The sequence below is a fragment of the Equus przewalskii genome, chromosome 2, assembly GCF_037783145.1.
Source record: "Equus przewalskii isolate Varuska chromosome 2, EquPr2, whole genome shotgun sequence".
NCBI classification, from domain to species: domain Eukaryota; kingdom Metazoa; phylum Chordata; class Mammalia; order Perissodactyla; family Equidae; genus Equus; species Equus przewalskii.
The window spans coordinates 74,761,104-74,777,974 of NC_091832.1; the positions used below are offsets into that span (position 1 = coordinate 74,761,104).

At 36.7% G+C, this 16,871-nt stretch overlaps 1 pseudogene; it reads left to right on the forward strand.

The window, feature by feature from the left end:
- Positions 1 to 7,944: 7,944 nt before the first annotated feature.
- Positions 7,945 to 8,998, forward strand: LOC103545507 (charged multivesicular body protein 4b pseudogene; annotated as a pseudogene).
- The last annotated feature ends 7,873 nt before the right edge of the window (positions 8,999 to 16,871 follow it).

Below are 16,871 nucleotides of genomic sequence, written 5' to 3' on the forward strand. Positions count from 1 at the left end.
ACAGGGGATAAGACTTTGATGACTTGTTAGTCACAGATGTGATCAGAAAGCCTTGAATGGTTTCTAAAAGGTTACAAAGCCAGGTTTGCATTTTGCGTCTCTCTCTCTAGGGTCTGGTTAGAACGGCCATCCTCAACTCCAATATCAAAACTCACAGATGTTTCTCCAAAATGTGAAGTCATGTTGAAAGTTATTATTAATAACGTTATTCATAATTAATAAATTAATTATTATTAATAAAGTAACAAAGTTTGTGAAACTTTTTCTTTAAAAATTATAGTAGAGAAAAATCACAGTCCCCTCAATTATTTGTCAATAACTCACTTGTTTTCTGAGATGCTTTCCAATTTCAAAGTCATTGCTATTATTCATCATTATTTTTCACTTGCATTTTGATATGCTTTCCCAACAGGGAAAGAAAAGGGTAGGTTCATAACTAAAATGAAATTTGCATAACTTTGGGTAAATCCATGAAAGCATGTCATAAAAATGATGGTCTTTGTGTGTCAAGGTGGTAATTGGTACAGAGAATGAATTGGCAGGGGCAAATTTAGAGACAGAGGAATTATCTTAAGAGGTTGTTGGTAAACCTCCCAGCATTCTTCAGCGTGCTCATTCCAGCCTTTGCTTGGATCATTCTACCCACTGTACATGTACTTGGAATGCTCTTCCCTTCCTCTCACCACTCCAAGTACTATTGATCTTTAAGGCTCAGACAGTATTTCTTCTTCCACAACTCCAAACATACCAATATTTTCTTCCTTGTAAGACAAGCTACAAAATCAAGCGTATTACCTTCATCCGGCATATTTGATCTCAATTTGTGCTATGTGCTTTGGTTTTCTCTCCTCAGTTAGGTTTTCAAGTAGTGTAATGTAGGAAATAATATTTTTGCTTCTTAAATCTTCAAAGGGCAGACATTGCCCAGAATCAATGGAAATTCCATTTGGCCCTTTAACCTTTCCAACTTTCCTCGTAAAATTGTCTTATCATCTTTGCAATATGTCAGAAAAACAGAGAAAATGGATCTATAGAATTGTATCTGGAACTGACATTTAGTGGCACAAGAATCTTTTAATCAGGAATTCCCTAGAGAAGAAAATAGTATTCTTAGGGAATCTGTTTTGCTTTGCTTTTGTTGCCAGTCATCTGAAGGTGGGGAGGGGAATATTTATTTAGTCTTCACTATTGTTTGTTTTGGCAAACAAGATTTATCCCTACCACTTTCTAGGTTCTTCCTTGAATATCAGGGTTTAGAAATATCTTTCCCAGAGTTTACTGTTTCCAGCACCCAAATGTGATTTACAATCTGCCAGTGAGGTAACTTTGTGTGAGATCTGGAAGGAGAAGAAAGGCAGAATCCATTGCCTTTATCTTCCAGAACCAGTGGTGGATGGATGCTCAGACTTCGGCAGATATGAGGTTTTACAAGTGGCATCCAGGTATTACCTACTTTAAGATCCCACCAGACAGTACCCAACTGAATGTGGCTGGAAAACTAGGACCATATGACGAAGGTTTCTAGTAATTCCTGAAGAGAGAACAGCATCAACTTCCTGATTTTCTGGACCATACCCGAAAGCTCATGCCATCTTCACTGACATTCACTACTCTGGCCTTTCCACTGGTTTTATAATGCCCTCATTCACTCTGCTAAATCCCTTTCTGCTTGAAATACCTAAAGTGGCTAAATCCTTACTGATTCATAGTCATCTCATTCACACATTAAAATTCTCATCTTGATAAAATCATATTTTCAAAGGGAACTATGATCAATAGATTTATGAATTTCACTAAGCAACTTTGTGAGATTCTTTAATTTCCATAATGTTCTTGTATTATTTGTGTAATCCCCTGTTGATTTCCTTGAGTAATTAATAGGAGCATCTCTAAAATGTATAAAATTTACGTGTGTCTTTAGAGGAGGACTGATTAGAGAGCTAAAAATTGTCTTCCATGCTGAAAGTAGCTTTGGGAGAAACAGAAAACAATATACATAGTATGATTAGTGGCATCACCAGAGGAGAAGCAGGCAAACGGAGTCTCTGGGACCTGCACAGGGAAGAAAGAGAAATTATGGGAAGTTGGTTGCACTTGAGAAAGTATCTCAGTGATTAGTAATAAGCATACATCTGGCCATGAAACCAGGCCTCTTTTGACTCTGCATCCAACCCAAGCATAGACATCCCCATTATCTGAGAAGAGTCCTCCCTGAACATCATTTCTTCGTGGGGACTGTTTCCTAAGGACTCTGATTTTAATGTCATTTGTTATTCTTCCTTCATTCATTCACTCATTTAACAGTTGTTAATTGATTACCTATTATATGCAAGCACTGTTATAAATACTGGGGGCACTACAGTGAAAAATCATTGCCTCTCATAAAGCTTGTATTATGGTGTTGGAAACAAACATACCACAGGTAAACAATTTCAGAATTTAATAAGTGATAAACAGGAAACAAACTAGATGATAGATTGAGAGTAGTGTGGGTGTGAAGGGAGGTTGTTTTAGGTATGGAGGTCTGGGAAAGTCTCTCCGAGAAGGGGATATTTGAACTTTTATCTAAAGGTAAAGAATCAGATGTACAAGAATGGAGGAAAGAATGTTCCATTCTTTTGCTCTGGACAAACAGGCCAGTAATATCAAGTGAAAAGACCCTAGAAAGGGACCAAACTAAGTTTAAATAAAAGTAAGGGGGGGCCAACACTGTAGCGTAGTGGTTAAGTTCAGCGCACTTAGCTTTGGCAGCCCAGGTTCGTGAGTTCAGATCCCAGGCACAGACGCATACCACTCGTCAGCTTTGTGGACGCAGCAACCCACATATATAGTGGAGGAAGATTGGCACAGATGTTAGCTCACGGCTAATCTTCCTCAGCAGAAAAAAAAAAAAGGAAGTGGAGAACATAGTGAGTGAGAGGTAGAACGCTGGGAGAAGCCAAATAGGTAAGGAGAATTTGTATCACAAAAGATTTTGATGGTCAGTGGTTGGGAGAGACTTGAGTCATTCTTTGTCTCTGTCTCTCTCTCTGTCTCTCTTTCTCTCTCTTTCTCACACACACACACACACACACACATATCGCAGTATTCCAAAGTCAACTCTGTGGTAATGCCTGCTTATATCTCTGCAAAAAAAAAAAAAGCAAATAAACCCAAATATAAGGTGCTCTGGGGGAAAACTCAGCTCTGTATGAGGCAGACAAAAATAATCTAAGCCAAGAAAAAACTTGAGGAGCATTTCCTGTTGTGATTGAATGCAACTGAAACTACAAACCTAAGCAATAGAAAAGCAGTAAATTTGTGAATTCCAATATTTAATTTAGGCTTGGCAGGATCCCACCCTTTTTTAGAGAGAGACATCAACAGGACTGTATTGCTTAATGATGTTTCCTGCATACCTTTGTGTATTAATAGTCTTCAAAGGAAATACTTTTCATATCATTACTATTATACTGTAATCAAGAAAAAAAGTCTTGTGACCCAATAGCATCTGACTGAGTAAGGCATCAGTTCTTATAAGATGCAATGAGAAGTTATCAAAGTATTTTAAGCAAGGAAGTGACATGATCTGATTTATATTTAGGAAAATCACTGTATGGGTGAGTGGAGAACTGGAAAAATGTAGTCTAATTTAGAGAATTTTCCAATAGTCAAGATAATAAATAAGGGTGCCCTGGATTAAGATGATGGCAATAAAAGTGGACAGTAATTTATATTTTAAGTAGAGATGACAGGACTTGATTGTTTGGACGTAGAAGACAATAAAAATACAGGTAACCAGGCATGACCACTATATTTTAGGATTTTCCCACAAATTGAATGATTATATCATTTACAGGAATGGAGAAGACTCGGGGAGTGATGATAGGAGGAGGGCTCTATCAAGAGATTTTCTAGATATACTACATATGATATGTATACTAGCAGTAATGTGTTGGCAAATGCTTAACATTTGTTAAACCTTCCAGGAAAAAGGATATACAAATATACTCAAACGTAAGTTTATTATAAATTTTACTCATAGAAATAATGATAGCACACAATTTCAAATAAAAATATATGAAATACTGTTGTAAAGATCATATAGCATTGTGTGATTCTTATTTTTTAAAAATACTCAGCTTCTTCAGGGTAGCCACAGAGAAGGAAAATAGATGGGTATAAAGCAAATTTGGGATTTGGCAGTTGAAGAAATAGAGGAAGAAGGAGACACAGAGTTTGAGATTGTTACAGAAGCCACTCAAACAAGTCGCGGACTCTCTGATGGATACGAAGGAAGCGAAGAGAAGACAAGACGGATGGAAAGTGAAAATGAACACGAGGTTTTGATTAGATTAAAAGATTTTTGAAATTGGGAAGTACTAGAGTAAACGAATCGGAAGAACAGGAGCCGACGTAATTACTAACGTGGCAAGGTCTGACATATGTATGACCCCTGCAGCGGATGGCCGAGGTAGGTAGAAAACAGATTTTTAGAAATGAGAAGATTTATGATTTAGAAGGCTAGGGTGTTAGATGGGTCATCCCTGTGAAAGTTGAATTGACCATGAATAATGACTGTAATAGGAGTAGAGAGGAAGAAATAATGAGCTGAGAGCTAAATTTTTCAGTGAAGGAGAGAAAGTGATCAGGAGTTTGGTAGAAGTTGTGGATAGTGAGTGGTACGTACCTCAAAGAATCTAATATTGTTGAATGAGGAAGGGGGAAAATGATATGAAAGGGGCACTGATAAGCAAGGATGATATCTATCCATCTCTTGACCCTGGGAATCATAGGACAGGAGAGATAGGCAGATGATAGATAGATAGATAGATAGGCAGATAGATAGACAGATAAATGTATTTCTTCCGATGATGACTTTGTATTAGTACAACAAGTTGAGTGATCCCCAATGATGGTTATGTATAAACCTTGTGGGTTACAACACATCACTGCATGTACTGCAAAAATTTATAGAATGATAAGAATATTTAAAAGCCTTCAGAAAACCTTCTAAACTATAAAATTGGGGAAAATGGTATTTAATTTTCAAAAGCAAAAATCTTCTGTAAAAGGATTATTTAAAACTGCTCTGACAAGGATAACAGAAACTGAATTACAAGTGTCATGTGTAGCTTATAAAATCAACTAGAGGCACTGTTATCATAAAAGGTTAGGAACCAGTGAGATAAAACACCAAAGAGGATAAAATAAGATTACAATTTGAAAGCGTTTGAAAAGGCAAACATATTCACATACAAGGTCATAATATTATTACGAAATGCAAATTGAATACAAAATAAGAGATTAGCCTTCTGGCACTTTCCTCTGTAGGTATATTATTCATTTCTCAGTTGTGTCTAAACTCAAGTGGACATCAATCAGTCAAGTATTTAGAGTCCCCAGCACAGCAGGGTGCACAAGTGTTTAGAAGAACAGGTTCTGTCCTTATGAAGTAGACTAATTCTGTATAAAAATTATTAGAGGAAAAAACAGCACGTAGCCAACTATTAAACAGTGTGGTAAGACCACAAGCATAACTTCGATTCAGAAAAAATAATAATCATTGAGAGTCAGAGTGAAAATTACTTAGACTATCCTTGCACTAAATTTTGCCCCTCACTCTAATGATTTATTTAAGAGACTGTCATCAGTAAGAACTTTTAACACGTGAAAAAGAAATTAAATAAAACCAGAAAAATTAAAATGAAAGCACAGTTTATCTCTCTTCTGACAAAAAGATCACTCTGCCCATAATAACCACAGTAACTTTTTTTAAAAAAGACAGTCCAACTATCAAAACAGAGTATCAATGATTTTCACATTTTTTACTCTCTTACCAGTAATTGAGAAATCATCTACAATCAAGCACTTATTCATTCAAAAGAGATTTATTGAGAACCTACTTCGTACTCAGACAAGGATTCAATGTTATTGTCGATATTCATTCAGCGTAAGATACAGCCTCCACCTTCAAGGAATTTACAGTCTAACTGGGAAAACATGATTAACACCGACGGAATATTGAAGACAGTAAATAATTGGATTCTGTCTTTTTTCAAATCAGATGCCCAATAAATTCATGGTGCAGCATTTCATATTCTAAAGCTAAAAACGGGGAAGACTTGTAGAGCCTGAAGGACACCAGGAAGCTTCAGAGAAGAACGGGGAGACGAAATTGGCTGGATTTGCCTAAGCAGGAAGGCCGGAAAGCACAAGATAAAGAACAGCATCTCAAACTGAAGACTGTGTTGCATGAAATAACACTAGGGAATATGTCAAAGTCCTCAAAAGTCCACAAAGTAAATATGGTGAATTGTCTAGGACTTGATTCAACAAAAATGACTTAAAATGTTGTTTTTAAGTGAACACAAACATATTATGAAGTAGAATGCAAAATGTGTAGAAATTTTTCAAATTACAGATGAAAACTTGTTCTTTGACATCATCTTGGAATATGAAATTATTGTCCACAAACAACGGCAGTTTGTCAGAAAAGATTGCAAATATTTATCAGGAAAGATAGAGTTGGGTCTGGCAGTGGTCAAAGTATATTTCCTAATTGAAGGAAATATAGTGATACTTAAGGAAAGGAGAATAAAACTGAATAAGTAGGTCCTTAAAGCCATATAAAGGACTTTTACCTCTTGATACACGGCTATCTACTCCCCGAATTAAGTTAGATTTAATGTAGTAGAAATATGAAAAGAATTTTAAGTTCTCAAACATAAAATATAAGATAAATGTTAATCTTCTACAAATGTACAAGATGGAATAGAAGTGGAAATGGAGGTAGAGGTGTCGGGAATGCTACGAGATAAAAGATTATTGATGTCATCCAAACTTCTGCTGGTGAAGACATGGCTTAAAATGATGGGTATATGTTAACAACAACAACAATAAAAAAAAAGTCTGAAGAAAATAGGGGTAAGGGACCTATGTGACAAATATGAAGACTAATTATAATGTAAATTTTGAGTTATATATAAATCTCTCAATCTTATTAATCAAAATGGCTTCAGGTGGTAGGAGATAATGCAGCCAATTAAATGTTGTATTTATACTTTCCATCTCAGGAATCTCAAGCAGGAAACACATGATCTTAAGATAGTCTCTGTCCCCTTTGGCACTCCCACTGGATGTCCCACGGACACCTGTGTCCACACCTGGAAGCCAGAGGCCGGTGCAGGAAGCAGGCAGTGCTGGTGGGGGTTGGTTCTAGGGAGAGAATCACTGCGTGCACAGGGCGATGCTGGTGATTACGGAGGTGGCAGCTCTTTAGGAGATGAAAGGGCTCACTCGTCAGCTCTGGCTGCTGAATTTAATGTATCCCCTGGTGAAAAAGAGAAAGTAGCAGTGGCCTAAGAGTTAACACATAGACCAAGACTACGAAACTGTCAGACTGCAAAATGCTATTAATTTTGAAAGTGGGAAATTAATTGGCTCCCTCTTACCACCTGTGGTTGATGTTAGTTCTTCAATAAAGGAGAAAAAAGACCGTCTGAGGTGAGTGATCTTAGAGACTATAGCTGCCTCCCACTGGGCCTCTTAAAGAGAGTGTTGACAATTTTATTATAAACCTCTCCTAGAGGGGTTTCTCACTTTCATGTATAATTTGTCATATCCTCGCACTAACGTGACTAATAATTTGCTTAAATCATTTTTGCCATATTTTGAAAACAGAGAAACAAAAAGTGGCTTTTTTAGCAGCTGGGATCACATGCTTGTTCTCTTTCTTTACATTATTCTAATATAAAAGCAGCGGTGGGGAACACGGAAGACAGACCAAGAGCGATTTCAGCAGCTCTTCACCAATGTCCAGGAGACTGAGCCTTCAACAGTGTAAAAGAATATTTTGTAAGAATTTTAAGATTCAGTATGGTATAATTCCTTCTTCCTCTGCGAATCTCACTGATGTCACATTCATCCTTTCCCTGGCATGACAGAGAGGGAATCATGACCTTCTCCCCTCTGGCCGTAATGAAGCCAAGATCACAGTATACAACAACATATACTAGAGGAAGAGCAAGATTTCACCTAACATTAAAAAATTCACCTTTCGGCGCGGCCGGGCCCAGCGGCGGGGCGGAGGCGGTGGAGAGGCCCGCGGCGGCAGGGAGCGACTGGGCCGGGAGCGGGCGCCGGAGCCGAGCGGAGCCCAGCCGGAGCGGACGGCGCAGGCCGGCGCGGCTAGCAGCAACCATGTCGCTGTTCGGGAAGCTGGTCGGGGCGGGAAGGGGTAAGGCCGGCAAGGGCGGCCCGACCCCCCAGGAGGTCATCCAGCGGCTGCGGGACACGGAGGAGATGCTAAGTAAGAAGCAGGAATTCCGGGAGAAGAAGATCGAACAGGAACTGACGGCCGCCAAGAAGCACGGCACCAAAAACAAGCGCGCGGCCCTCCAGGCGCTGAAACGCAAGAAAAGGTATGAGAAGCAGCTGGCGCAGATCGACGGCACACTATCAATCATCGAGTTCCAGCGAGAGGCCCTGAAGAATGCCAACACCAACACCGACGTGCTCAAGAACATGGGCTATGCCTCCAAGGCCATGAAGGCTGCCCACGACAACATGGACATCGATAAAGTTGATGAGTTAGTGCAGGAGATTGCTAACCAGCAAGAACTTGCAGAGGAGATTTCAACAGCTATTTCAAAACCTGTAGGGTTTGGAGAAGGGTTTGATGAGGACGAACTCATGGCCGAATTAGAAGAACTAGAACAGGAGGAACCAGACAAGAATTTGCTGGAAGTCAGTGGACCCGAAACAGTCCCTCTACCAAACGTTCCTTCCGTTAAGCCTACCATCAAAACCCACCAAGAAGAAGGAAGAGGAAGACGACGACATGAAGGAATTGGAGAACTGGGTTGGATCCATTTAACTGGTCCAGCGCGGGCTGGGGCCAGACGGACTCTGGTGGCCTGCTCAGCGGGCAGGAGTGTGCTTATGCAGGGCAGGCAGGACGTGGTGCAGGCAGGTTCCATCGCTCTCGAATCTCCCTCCAAAGCAGCAGGGCCGCATCACTGCTCACTCTCTGCATAGCATGGTCTGCACCCAGCTGTATGGGCAGGTGGGAGAGGGGAGGGGCCTGGGGGAGGGGGGAAGGGGGCAGGCGGGGTGGGAGTTACCTGCTGTTTATAATGTTGAATTTCTGTAAAATTGTATTTGCAAATCCAAAAAAAAAAAAAAATTCACCTTTCGTGGAAAGTAATGACTCATGTCACATGAAGGTCAGAGGGGCGATTGGTGCAGTGTAAAACTGAATTCCAAATATCTGTTACAAATTATTTGACCATTGAAGTAAAGTGAATAAGGACCTCAGTGCCTGAACAAACCATTCACTCTTAAATCTGTATGCCTTTGCTTCAGGGTATACCCTTTACCTGAAAAAGAGTCTCACACCTTTCTCTCTTCCTCCTAACTCACCCTCTCTCAACAAAAGAAAAAAGAAAAACTAGGACGTAGTATGTATTATATAAAAATCGGCTACTAGTTTATAATGATCTTTCACAATTGTTTAAAAAATTAGAAATAATAGACGTAAAACACCTGACATAGTTTCTACCACAAAGGAAATATCCACTAAATGGTCATGAACATTATTCTTATAACAAGCATTTAATGAAGACATCTTTACATGTCTATCTCCCCAGCTAGAATGTTAGCTTATAGAGGACAGGCATGATGTCGTAATTATTCATTTAATAAGTATTTGTTAAACATCTGAATGTTCAAGGCACTGTGATTTGTATCGAGATATGATGGAAGACAAGCTAGTAGCAATTTGAGGATTTCCTAGATTAAACTACCCTGCCAAAGTATTAGTACCCCGTCCACTTCTATATTCCCTATCATTTAGCATCTATCATACATATTGAAAATATCTATTTAGATGTTTGTCTTGTGGAGTCAGAGGAGGCTTTCCTTGCCTTATTCATGAGTGTACCAATTTAATAAATATTAATTGATCATCTTATGATGCATTCTGCTTTTATTTCTAGAAATCATAATTGTATTCATACATGAAAATTTTCTCCTACAGTCATTAGTGTTAGTTTATGAGTTCCCAAGTTTTTGAATGAACAGATTATATACTGTTACTTTAAGTAATTTTCAATGTTTCACATACGTGATTGATTAAACATTGAAAATATTTTCCTTGTATAGCCTTTTCCGTTTTCTGGAGTACAGTATGAAATCGTATGAAGGTATTATTTCCAGATTAAAATGTGAGATTTCCTTCAGTTCGAGATCTGAGTCAATTCCAAGATGATAATAAGGTAAAATCATAAACTCCAAATAATACTTAGCTGGGTGAGACTTCTCAGAGATCTTTAGATCAAAAATTTACTGGAACATCACTCCAGGTTTCTCTCATGAGGGTCAATAACCCCTCATTTCTATCACAGCACTCACACTGAACCTAGTCAAGTAGGGCTCCAACTTCAAGAGTAACTAATTGCTACGCATTCATCTTAAGAAATTCTACTCATTTTTTTTTAATGTATAAGGCATGTTACAATTTCACTCTACTTGGAATCACAGGAAATAAAAGGTGAACTTTGAATATCTTGATTCTATCCCCACCTTCTATTCCCAAAGCCACTTTGCTAAATAGGGAACTTAAATGGCTTTCAGAGAAAGGAATTTATATCAGATTCTTAGGCTGCCAAGATGGATGCAGGCAGAAAAGACATGTCTATATATCAGCAGAAATTCTGCACATATTAAATGTTAGGTAGAAATTAACAATCTTAACAGTAATTAATCTCTGCCTTTATTAGCTGATATAATAAATAATATCATTATCTCAATGTAATGATCTTCAACGGTAGAATCTATTTTTAAGGACTTTTAAGATATAGACATAGTTTTAGCTTTTAAATCCTTTTAGAGTTTTCTAAAATTCAGCTATATGTTCTACTCATACTTCCTGTCCGTTAAGACAAAACCCATTTTCTTTGATAACATCACATTATTTCCACTGACATACTAATGGATCCCACTGTGTGTTACAAGTTTATGACTATATGATTCATTTCTATGATAATCTCACTTTTGTTAATATAACAGCTCCAATTGTAGTACATCAATTCCTGAGATATCCACAGTCACATCCTAATGACTTTTTCAACCCTTAATGTGTTTTAAAAGAGTCACTTTGTTCTGCAATAAAAAAAAAAAAAAAAAAACTTGTAGGAGACTTCAACCAATTACATAGTCTCCTCTCTACAAAATAGGAAGAATGTAGTAATCCAACACTCTGCATTTATGTAGAATATCTCCTCAAAAAGATCTCAAAGAATGTAGCAACAAAACAAACTACGGAGAATAAAAATAAATTTTCCAAATGATTCATTACATATTGCTACATCTTCTAGATTATAGTAATTGTACTACAAGGATATTTAACATGGTATCTATGGGCCTGAGAGTTCATGGGTGGGCTTCAAAGAGTAGGTAAAGCCCCTGATATTGTAGAAAAAAAGTTATGTATGTATATATTTAAGAACATAACTTTCATCACATTCTAAAAGCGGTCTATGTGATCCAAAAAAAGATTAAGAGAACTCATTTTAGCCTATCCCTGTAACATAGACTAGAGGAAAACAGTTCAGGAGCTTAGACTCTAAGAAGTGATTCATATGTGAATACAATCGGGGAAGAAATGGAAATAGTACTTTAAACATCCATCCATGAGTACCAAAAGGAATTTGGAATTATAAAAAAGAGAATTGATATAAAATGACAGTTTTCACTTAAAAAGGCAAAAAAGTAGATTAAAATTAGAATACAGCAACAGCTGCTTATACCCTTTTCATAAGACACACCTGTTTGGATAAAAGACAGATATTTTCATAGAAATAAATTGGAGAGTCTGTAATCAATGGTAAAAGGGAATGGAGGTAAAATCTATGGGAAGAGGTGAAGAAATCTTTTTAACTTAAGAATTGGGATGAGAATTCCTTTTCTTGTGGGATCTGCCCTTGTGAAAAACAGCCTACTTGGAACAAAGTCCACTTGGAGCTCCAAAACATTAGAGAAGAGAACTAAATTCATCCAGATAAGACGAGTAGAAGACTTTTGTTCAGAGAGAAAAAATAAGAAATTAGGAAGGAGAGAAGGAATTTAGAGATGGAGAGATGAGAAAAACTTGGGAGTAAGGGCTAAGAAAACACCATGGTGAAGAACAGCTGAAAGAAATTAACTAATAACGATGCGCAGAAGCAGAGCTAAGTTTGGTAGGGTTGAACTTATGTTTTGGTCGTCCTCATTGAGAAAAAGAGAACCCCAAATTTCAAATTAGGATCTTTGGAAGAAACATGCACAAGTAGGGCCCAATGAAACTTCAGCCTCATTACTTTCATGGAAATCCATAACTAGTCATGTCTGCCATTCCATTTAAACTTATTTTCTCTATAGCATATAAACACTATCTCAAAACATATTCAGTAAATCTCCTCCACTCAAAATGCTTTGAATGAATGCTATTTTTGTGGAAAATCTAAAAGAGAGCTGAATTTTTCATGGGTAGAAGAGAGACAGGACAAGGTGATCCTAAGAATGTAAGTCTGCTGGAAATTCACAGAAATCTTGAAAAAGCCATGAAACTTGGAGGAAGGTGTCAAGTTAATTTACTTAGCTCTTGAATAACGAGAAGGCCTTCAACTAACAGCTTGCTTACAAAAAGTAAGCTTAGACTTCATCCAGCCTAATGGAGCGAAAAAAGGGGAAATGTTACCATACAGATCAAAATGTGTACAAAGGTAAGGTATGGTAGTGAGAGTAAACTTTAACTAGAGTAGTCCTTCTTCTATATGCATCCATATTTTAAAATTCATGACTCCCTCACTAACAATTTTGTCTTCCTAAAATAACCCTTAGGCAGGCATTGAGGCATCACATTAGTAGGAGATGCAATTGTTCTGATTTTCAAGAAGAGCAGTGTAACATGATGGTTAAGGATGCCCGGGAGTAGCTGCAGCCCTTGTTAGTTGTGTGATTTTTGGCAAGTTGCTTAAAGTTCTATGATTCCATTTCTTCATACATAACATGAGGATAATATAGGATCTCTCTCTCTCTCACTCTCTCTCCGGCTTTACCAAGTATAACTTACAAATAATAAAAATTCTCCCATTGTCGTTGTGCCAGTGAGTAAGTTTTAATACATAGATGTAGTTTTACAAACAACAGTCCAATTCAGCCTTAAAACATTTCCATCACCCCCAAAAAGTTCTAGCATGTTCATTTGTAGGCAATCTCCACTTCTAGAACCAGGAAACATTGATCTTCTTTCCATCTCTATAGTTTCATCTTATTTAGGAAATTCATATATATTGAACCATTTGATATGTATTTTTTCACTTAGGATGTTTTTGAGGTTCACAAATGTTATTACATGCATCAATATATTGTTCCTTTTAATTGTTAAATAATATTCCATTGCAAGGATCTGCCTCATTTTGTTTATGTATTCATCAATTCGATATGGACAGTGGGTTTGTTTTCAATTTGGAGCTGCTACGAGCAACGCTACTATCAACAATCACACAGAAGTCTTTGTGCACATATTTGTTTTCATTTCTGTTAGATAAATACCTAGAAGCGAAATGCTAGGTAACATGGCAAGTGTACAATTAACATTTTTAAGACATCATAAAACTGCTCTCCAAAGTAGCTCTATCGTATTACATGCCCACAAACAATGTATTGAGATTCTAGTTTTTCTGCATCTTTACAATACTTGGTATTCTCTGTCTTTTTAATTTTTGCCATTCTAGAGTGTGGTGGATATCTCATTGTGGCGTGAACTTTCATTTCTCTAGTGACCAACAATGTTGAGCATATTTCCATGTGCTTTTTTGCTACCCGTATCTCAAAATGACTATTCAAATCTTGTGCCCATATTTTACCTGGGTTGCTTGCCGCCTTCTTGAGTTGTAAGTTTTTAATATTTTCTGGATACAAGTCCTTTATTAGATATATGATTCACATATGTTTTCTTGAATTCTCTGGCTTGTCTTTTCTACTTTCTTAGTATCTTTTTTAGGAGCAAAACTTTAATTTTTAATTTAGATGAAATCCAATTTATCTTCTTTTTTCTTTTATGGATCATCTTTTTGATATCATTATATCTAATATCTCTTTGCATAACTCAAGATCGCAAAGATTTTTCTCTTGTGTTTTACATTTTTAGTGCTCACATTTAAGTATATGATCCATTATAGGTTAATTTTTGTTATTGGCTGAGGAAAGACTCTAAATTCCCTTTTTTCTTTGTTTCTTTTTCTTTGCACATAGTTTCCAATTGTTCCAGCACCATTTGTTGAAAAGACTATCACTTCCCAATAGAATTACATTGCACTTTTGCCAAAACCAATTAACCAAATAATGATGAGTATGTCAAAATCATGGACATCTGTATATTCCCTATGGTAAATAATAATTACTGATAAATGCAAGTCACTTACAAACAGAAGCATTTAAAATGCATATGCATTCAACTTCTTCAATAGACAACTAATTCATGTGTATTTATAATATAGGTAATCTTGGCAATACGAAGGTAAATCAGACATGGAACCTACTGTCAAAACATTTACCATCTAGACTAGGAAGCGACAAGGGCTTCAAGAGGGCAAACATAAAGTGGATATTTAGGCAGGAAGGATTACCTCAACTGAGGCTATCTGCATAGGCTTCATGGAGACAGTGGCCTTAGAAACAGAACTTGACTGATGAGTGGGATCTGATTCTATAGAAATAAATTGAAGGGCATTCTAAAATGAGGATAAAGCCTGGACACAGACAAGGAGGCAAGAGAGCAGGGAGAGAAGGGTAGTTGAGCAATATATAGGATATATCCAAAAGAGACAAGAATGGTAACATGGAAAAATAAATTTGAAAACATTAGTGCCAGACAAGAATTGGATTTTATTTTCTAAGCAATTGGAGTTACTTAAGGTTTATGAGCAGAAGAATGTCATGATTGATGCTCATAGCTATGCCAGCGCCAGTAAAGTGAAGCTGTTAAAAAACATTTACCATCATTTCTAAAATTATTTGATTTCACTTAGGAGGTGCTTTAATTTAGTTCCTGCTCTAAAAGTTTCTTATTCTTATGCTGGTACCAATTAAATTACAATAAAAGGATTCTTTAGATTTGAGCATTCTTTTTTTTTTTTTTGAAGCTCATTCATTCATTCATTCAATAAATATTTTAGTGGTTCTGTGTGCTGGGCTCTGGATACATAGTGGTGTAAAAATGTATATTGTTCTCAGTCTTCATGAAGCAAATTTACATACATGCACAGTACACTCACATACACATTACATATGTAAATTTACATACATTAGCTAAATTATAATGATTGCTAAAGAGCGGTAACATCTCATGTTTAAATAGACCTTAACGTTTGGAAAATTTATTTCACATATAATAACTTATTTAATCCTCATGAAAGTCATTTTAGGATGGTGTTACAACCCTCACTTTACACATGAGAGTATTAAAGAACACAAGGTTAACCCATTCAAGATCATGAGGCTGGAACATTAGAAAGTCAGTACTGTTAACTGGCGATCTCCTGATTCTAAACCCAATGCTCTTACCATAGTGTTTAAGACTTTTCAGTGATAGATTTTTTTCTACATTAAGGTGAAGAAAATTCAGTGTCTGGCCCAATCCACGGTATGATATGCAACACTGAAAAAATATTCTTCTCATTTTGATACATTTCTTAACCATTTTATTCTCTCTACCCAAACAGTCCAGCCCAACCTTCCTCCCTCCTCCACGCGCACACTCCGGAAGATGCTTAAGAAATGCCACTCTGGTGTAATTCTGACTGCTCAACTCTGGGTCACATATTCAGTAGCTCATACTCTGAGCAGGGAGAAGATCGGACCTCTTAACAGAGCAACTGTTTGTCAGAAAGTTTAGAAAGCTCAGCCCAAAGCCTCTCCAGGGTAGAAAGACACAAAGGATAGAAAGATTTACATGAAAGCTGAGAAAACCTACCAGGTCTATTAACAGGTCAAAGATTTTAAATTGCTTCCAAACTGGTGAATTTGGCCCAGAAATATATCCTTAATTCAGGACGTCCAGCCTCAAAGGCAATTCACTCTAGAATCACATAAGAGCCAAGATGTTGAAGCTTAATGCTTTCTTAAAATAAATGATCATTTTTTTAAGCCACAATTTCACTGTTGCCATGACACTGGGACTCAAAGTCCGTCTTAGAGAATCAGATTTTTTTTTGAGGTAAACCATTTTTATTTTGTTAGAAAATTGTTTAGGAAATTTCTAGTAATATCAATGGTATACTATATAAGAAATTTATTTTGAAATAAAATTAACCTTTTCACAAAGAACATATTAAGAATTCTGCCAGGATCATAGAAGTCTATACGCAAGTTGTCACGTACTATATTCCTTCATTTTTGATTCATACTATTTTGGGGTTTCTTAGGAACAGTAGCTGAATAACACGATCAAGATCAAAGGGAGAAGAAAAAAATTACAGGCTACACCTCATATATGACAAGGAAAACAGAATTCTAAGAAACCATTAAGTTAAAATAGTCATGGAATATCCAACACATTAAAAAGCTTAAGAGGAATACAGATTTCTGATGACAATTATTTAAACAAAACATTTTTTGCCTTTAACACTTTTGTATCTAATAATTGTGTCTTTTTTATAATCAAACTTAAGTAATTATCATAATAGTAACCATAGCCTCAAAATAGAAATTAGTTTAATCTCTGGGAGAAATAATGACATCAGTTTTTTAACTTTTTGTTTTGAAATAATTATATATTCCTAGGAAGTTGCAAAAAAAAAAATGTTCAGAGAGATTCTTTGCAATCTTTTTTACCCAGCATCCTTTTA